The sequence below is a fragment of the Lineus longissimus genome, chromosome 5, assembly GCF_910592395.1.
Source record: "Lineus longissimus chromosome 5, tnLinLong1.2, whole genome shotgun sequence".
Classification (NCBI taxonomy): Eukaryota; Metazoa; Nemertea; class Pilidiophora; order Heteronemertea; family Lineidae; genus Lineus; species Lineus longissimus.
The window spans coordinates 10,283,075-10,290,359 of NC_088312.1; the positions used below are offsets into that span (position 1 = coordinate 10,283,075).

Consider the following 7,285-nt stretch of genomic DNA (forward strand, 5'->3'; position numbering starts at 1 on the left):
ATCCTGTCCACATCCTACACTACCTCTATTGTCCATGACCCATCGTACATTTGAAACCACACGCTCGACGACAAACCCTATATTCATATCCCATCCGATAATAGACTGCCTCGATTGTCCATGACCCATCGTATCGTACATATGAAAACAACAATGAACTCTCATTAATATTTGTTTATTGATCAATCCTAATTAATTACATAACACTAGCCATTCAGTCAGTAAACATCGATTGCATGAAAACAATTCCTTTGATTATTACCCGAGGGGTAATCAAGAAAGAACAATTGATTTGTTAATTAGCCATTGAGTCAGCACTAATGGCGATGGATTACATCAAGACAATTGATGAAATCATTACCCATGCAGTCCAGACGAGGGGTAACCTAATCAAGAAAGAACAATTTATTTGTTAATTGGCCATTGAGTCAGGACTAATGGATGGCGATTAAAGACAATTGATGGAACAATTCGTTCGATCATTACCCATGTGGTCAAGACGAGGGGTAACCTGATCAAGAAAGAACAATTTATTTGTTAATTAGCCATTGAGTCAGCACTAATTGCCATTAACTAATGGATGGCGATTAAAGACAATTGATGGAACAATTCGTTCGATCATTACCCATGTGGTCAAGACGAGGGGTAACCTGATCAAGAAAGAACAATTTATTTGTTAATTAGCCATTGAGTCAGCACTAATTGCCATTAAAGATCGACTGCATGAAGACAATTGATGGAACAATTCGTTTGAATTAGCCATTGAGTCAGGACTAATGGCGATTAAAGATCCGACTGCATGATGACAATTGATGAAATATTTCGTTTGATTATTACCCATGCGGTAAAAGAACAAAGCAGATAAAACAATTTATTTGTTCTGATGCAGTCAGGACTTGGGTTAAAAGATCGATTGCATATCAAACCTAATCAAGAAAGAACAATTTATTTGTTAATTAGCCATTGAGTCAGGACTGATGGCGTTTAAAGATCGACTGCATGAAGCTAATCAACAAACGACAATTGGTGAATTTGTTCTGATGCAGTCAGGACTTGGGTTAGAAGATCGATTGCATATCAAACCTAATCAACAAAGAACAATTCATGAAACAATTTTGTTTATTAGCCTAGCCTATTTCATTAACATCAGCAAAGAAAATGATGAAACATATTGTTTGTTCGTCATAATGATTGCATATCAAGCCATTCAGCAAAGAAAGTCAAAACAGTTTTTACAGCGTGGTGTACCAACGTAGACACCACATCATCTTCTCATCAAATAGACTGTCCACTGTCCACTCACTATAAAGACACATCCTCCTATCAGGCTATCGATTCAAAAACTGGTGCCAAGATGCAAGTCCGGACATAGGTCCTCGTCTGTAATCCGTCACACTCGATCGAACTCATCGGACATCTCGCTGAAATGAGGCGAAAATTTATATCATTAGTCATCCGCAGAGAAAAACGGGGGGGGGGGTGTAGTTTAAAGTTAAATGCAGCTAGGGTCTACATGTATATACAGGAAGTTCTCAAAATCCAACTCTAGGCCCTCAAAGGGTAAATATCAGAAGATTCGGGTGCTTGAAGTAAGTCGGAACCATTCCCCTTTGGACTTCTTCAAAATGTTTCACAGGAAAATCATTTAACTTCCTGTATGTGTAAAGACGGAATAAACGGTTGCATAGAATTTTACTTCCCCTTACATGACCAAGGGCCTAGCATGATGTCATGTATTCAAATCTATGCATAAGAACCAAGGTTGTCATTTGAGTCAACAAAGGAGGATGCAGTTCAATTCAATCAGAACTATTGTGTCTCCCAGCCAACATGAATAACACACGTAACAATTTATTTCAATAGGCCAATGCAAGTCTCATTGGCTTGATGACGTATGAATATTGTCCAAGATTCAGTCGGAAAAACATACCCCTATCTTTCGGAGCGCGTTGTGGCCTAGTGGTTAGGGCGGACGATTTATGGAGGTTTTTTTCTCCACAAGTCGCGAGTTCGAATCCCATACGCGGTTTGCAATAAAAGCGTCAGGCATTTTACATTTTTTTATTTTTTGCTGAATAAAAACGCCAGGTATTTTCAAAAAAAGATTTGGGTTAACGAAATATACATTGTAGTTTCTAAAAAAGGTTTACTGACCATAGGCACCAACATTTTGGCTGCAACTTGAAATTCTAAAGCTAATAATTACTCAAAACGATGCCAATTTCAAGGGTGGAAGTCAGTTCTTTGTTCAACAGAGAACACACTCCCATCCCTTGGAAATCACATCATTTTAAAAAAGTTCTGATTGCTTTAGGATTTCAAGTTCTAGTCAAAATGACAGTGCCTTTGGTCAACCCTTAAAAGTAATTTTGGAGAAAACAAAAAGTACGTGGAGCTATTCACATACAGCAGAGTGATATAAATATTGGTTCAATCTGCTAGTATCATTGGACACAAAGTACCCAAACATTTTAAAACATGAAAGGGACGGCTCGCTTGATTAAGTCGACACAATATTTTACTCACAATGTAAGTCAATAGCACAAGGTATCCATTCTCCTCGGGAGCTACAGCCACTGTGAACACGGCAGTGGCATCCATTCTCCTCGGGAGCTACTGTGAACACGACAGTGGCATCCATTCTCCTCCGGAGCTACAGCTACTGTGAACACGACAATGGCATCCATTCTCCTCCGGAGCTACTGTGAACACGACAGTGGCGATGATGACATTAACGGCGGCAAACTTCAGCAGATTATCATCAGTAACGTTTATGACTACTCCGATATCGTGACGTTGATGGTGTTACATGCTTGAACAGTTCTATAGAGTGGTGAATCTTTGGTATAACTGTGATCTCGGCCAGGAGCCCGCCGTCGTGACATTGAAAGGGTTGTGGCATCGGCTTTTATTCTGCTGACAACGAGAAGACACGCCAGACGGACATCTAAAATGAAAGAAACAGGACAAAAATTAGATAAGACACCATTTAGGATTGACCATCAATTCGAGTTGGTCACCATGCTGAAAAGCAAGTGAGCCAACAGAAATTTTCTTGTTTTTATGGAACAACTTTAAATGAAATATCAAAATAAAGAAAACTGAAAAACGGCATCCGACTTTGATCTGAGGTAGGCCTACGTCTTTTTCAGGGAACAAAGCAGTTCAAAGGCTTTTCATATACAATGGGAACTATTGTGTCTCCCGCCCAACATGAATAGCGCACGTGATCATTTATTTCACGAGGCCAAGGCTTGATGACGTATGAATATTGTCCAAGAGTCAGTCGCAAAAACATACCTCTATCTTTCAGAGCGCGTCGTGGCCTAGTGGTTAGGGCGGACGATTTATGGAGGTTTTTTTCTCCATAAGTCGCGAGTTCGAAACCCATACGCGGTTTGCAATAAAAGCGTCAGGCATTTTACATTTTTTTATTTTTTGCTGAATAAAAACGCCAGGCATTTTATTTTTTTATTTTTTGCTGGTCGAAATATATATTGTAGTTTCTAAAAAAGGTTTACTGACCATAGGCACCAACATTTTTTGGCTGCAACTTGAAATTCTAAAGCTATTAATTACTCTTTCAAAACGACTCAAGTCAATGCCAATTTCAAGGGTGGAAGTCAGTTCTTTGTTCAACAGAGAACACACTCCCATCCCTTGGAATTGACATTCACATCATTTTGAAGAAGTTCTGATTGCTTTAGATTTTCAAGTTCTAGTCAAAATGACAGTGCCTATGGTCAACCCTTAAAGTAATTTTGGAGAGAAAAAACAAGCTATTCGAAAAAAAAACTAAACATGAAATAGATAACAATATCACGTTCAGCGGCATCCGACATTGATCTACGTCTTGTTACGGCCTAAAATAACCCCCCCCCCCCCCGCTGCTAATGACTAATACTGCATATCCCAACACAAACGCCATCTTCAGGCTGATCGTGGAACTTTATATTTGGCAAGCAAAAAACTTATTGGTGTTAAAAATATTGACATGAGAGGATGAAAATTGGGCGCTGAAACTGATATGAGAGGACAGGACATTCATCTTGCTAAATCATGATTTTTGAGTAGGCTTTATGCGAAACAATGCGTGCCGTTTCATGTTTTCATTACATTTTGCCCGTAGTTGCAGTCGAAAATGCCCCCTCAGACACTGCTAACTGCATTCCGATGGATTATGGCTCTTGAGTATGGTTCTAGAGAGGCCACGGCCGTCCATATTGAGATGAAATACATAGAATCTCTTATTCCCCTTACCCTCTATTTCAAATGTGTACAACAGTGTCACAACCAGACCACACTCTTGGTAGGGAGGTGTCTTAGCATAGAGAGTATCGCGGAGACAAATGACTATATTGTGCACTTTGGAGGTCTTTGGTCTCCATGAGAACTATTGCTTAACATCGCCCGGCCCCTCCTCGAAACCATCTGCCACTACACAATAGAGAATTGGGTACTAAATCTAGGGTACTGCACCAGACCAAAGTTTCTCCGGCCAACGACACATCGCCAGGACAGGGTATTATATAATAGACCTACAGTGAGTAAGGGTCATCAAAGGACCACTTTTCATAATTGTGACCCGCCATGACGGAACAAGTCGCATGTCGCTCCGAGCTTGACAGGTTGAGACGGATTGGTTGTTCATTTCACTGTCGTCTACCTTTTGTGACATCTGAATACATCAATGTTTTCTATTATGTCCTGGTGTCATTTTAGGCTCATCTTCTGTGCGACATGCGACTCATTTTGTCGCGGTGGGTCACAATTATGTAATTCTGGTGTAATCATTATGAAATCAATTCAATCCACCAACTTGACTGGACATATGTAGCCAACAAAATGGTCCATAAATTCGTCTAATATCGTGGCCATCTTGAGTTCCCTTTTTTCAAGGGCATGTAAATACATCACTTTGGAATAACGCCATTAGGCCCTAATGTTTATTTCCGTTGTTACGCTGAACGTTGATGACAACTAAACCTCTCTATTTTCAAACAAGGTCTTGATGAGGAAAATGCTTACAGTCTTACAAAACTAACAAAACGAACAAAAGCAGGCAATTTTGTTTTATCATAATACTGTTTAATTACACGTAAATTTTAAGGGGGTACTACAGGCAGGAGCATGGGGGTTAAAATGGCCATCTTTTGGTGACTTATATGCACAGCAAGGGAACAAGGTCATTTTGATTCACCACTAAATCCCTTGTACTAGCGTGATTAGTATTGACGTAATGAAAGATGGGAGAGACCCCTATTGGCGACTTTGGATAACTTTATCCTGCCTCCCTAGCTGCTGCCGAAAGAGTCCCTTTAATACATAAATTTGTGGAGCATTTCGCCTGTGGAGTCTTCATGTTTTTAGCCAGGTTTTGCAACCCTGACAGTTAGCCAACTATTTTCCTATAATCTCTGGGCCATCACGGAAAACCGCGAGGAAAATGCTAAACCACACGACCACATACACTTTTTTTTGAAGTTTTGTGAATGATATAAGAAATGTGATTACTTGAAATTTTATTTGTACCCTTTTATAAAAGAAGTTACCCTTTTTTATAGTGGAACTATTTTTTCTCCACGTGCAAATGTACACACCCAATGCATATATGTTCCTCACGTTTCACCGGGGTGGCACTGACTGTTAAATCCAAAATCAATACACACCCTACGAAAATAAACTTCGGCCATTTCACCGCTTTTCACAGGCAACGTTTGTATACGATGGCATGAAAGTAAAATATACAAGCTTCTTCAAGCAATTTATTTCAAGTTGTCCATGCCTTTTAATGTTCATGATATTTTGAATGCTTTTGGTGATGTTTTGATTTAAAACATGACTTTAATGTCATGGTAAACTTACGCTGCCTGTGAAAAGATAGACCGTATACGAAAATAAATATCGGCTATTAGAACTACTTCAAAACAAACTGAATGGCAATTTCAAGGGTGGGATCGTCTGTTCTTGGTTTTCTAGGGTTTTAAATGGGCTTTTACTTCATTTTGAAGGAGTTCCAATGGATTTATGATTTTGAGGTCTATCAAAAATGGTGGTACCTCGTGGTCATTGGTACCGCCATTTTGGCTAGAACTTGAAATCCTAAAGTAATTAGAACTCCTTCAAAACGTAGTGAATGCCCATTTTAAACTCTGGAGGCTGTTCTCTAGAAAACACAGAACCGACTCCAGCCCTTGAAATGACCAGTCACTACATTTTGAACCAGTTTTAATTGCTTTAGGATTTGGAGGTCTAGCCAAAATGGCTCAACCCTTCAAATAGCCACAAAGTATATTCGCAAACTGTCTATTATTTTCATTATATACAGGGGAAGGCCTCGACGGACTAGGGGTTGGGGTTCGAGTCGGCAAGGTATAACAATTTAGGCAACCTTTTCGAATTAAGGAAAGGTATATCCATGTATCGGAGTTTTCGGCATGCAATGCAATATTCCTAAAAGGCCTTTTTCAAGCACGAGGGATAAATCCGAACAATAAGTGGTTTGAAATCATGCAAAAATTGTTACTTACAGCAAACTTTTTCCCTCAACAAGTTTGATGTCTCCTGAAGTTACCATTCGTTGAGATTGAAATGTTTTTGGCAAAGGATTACCGAGATAAAATCGGATAAATTAGGATCAGAAATTTCTCTGCCAGTTCCCCTGTTGCTCGCCGCCGGAAAGGGCCTAAGATGTTACGTGTAGGTCAGGTGACAATCCCACAAGGCCTAGTATCATCTTGGGGTCAATGCGCACGCGTATGCTATGAACGGACGTCTGATGTCTGAAGTTTTTGGTGGGATAATTCAAAAAGGCCGAAAGTAACAATTGCTTCAAGTTCATTCGACCACAATGCCAACACGGTGACAGTCACAACCCGACAGAATCAATCCTGGCAGCTCCATCGTGTTGTCATATTGGTGAGAGGAATAAGACAGTCACAACCAGACATAATCTGTCCTGGCAGCCCCATAGTGTTACCAAAAAGGTGAGCCGATATGAGACAAACGGGATCAAGCCCAGCAGCTCCATTAAAGCACAGTAAGAGCCAGGAAAGTGGGGGCTCCACTGCAATGTTGACAACATGAGAGACATAAGACAGTCACAACGAGACTGAATCGGGTCTAGCAGCTTGACCGTGTTCCGAACATGGTGAGCGAGATGAAACAGCATGCTTATAGAGCGGCAGCCGCAATATCATCTGGTGTGGCACAGGAGAGCAGCACTCTGGACCCCGAGGCAGCGACACCATGTTGCCACACCACGGAGAGATATCAAGACAGTCAC

General features: G+C 40.4%; 1 long non-coding RNA gene across 1 annotated transcript; it reads right to left on the bottom strand.

Moving 5' to 3' along the window:
* Positions 1-237: 237 nt before the first annotated feature.
* Positions 238-6,668, bottom strand: LOC135488330 (uncharacterized). The gene is made up of 3 exons (XR_010446954.1): positions 6,531-6,668; positions 2,527-2,947; positions 238-1,421 (listed from the first exon to the last, which is right to left on the bottom strand). It is a non-coding gene; the product is annotated as an uncharacterized LOC135488330 (long non-coding RNA).
* Between the last annotated feature and the right edge of the window lie 617 nt (positions 6,669-7,285).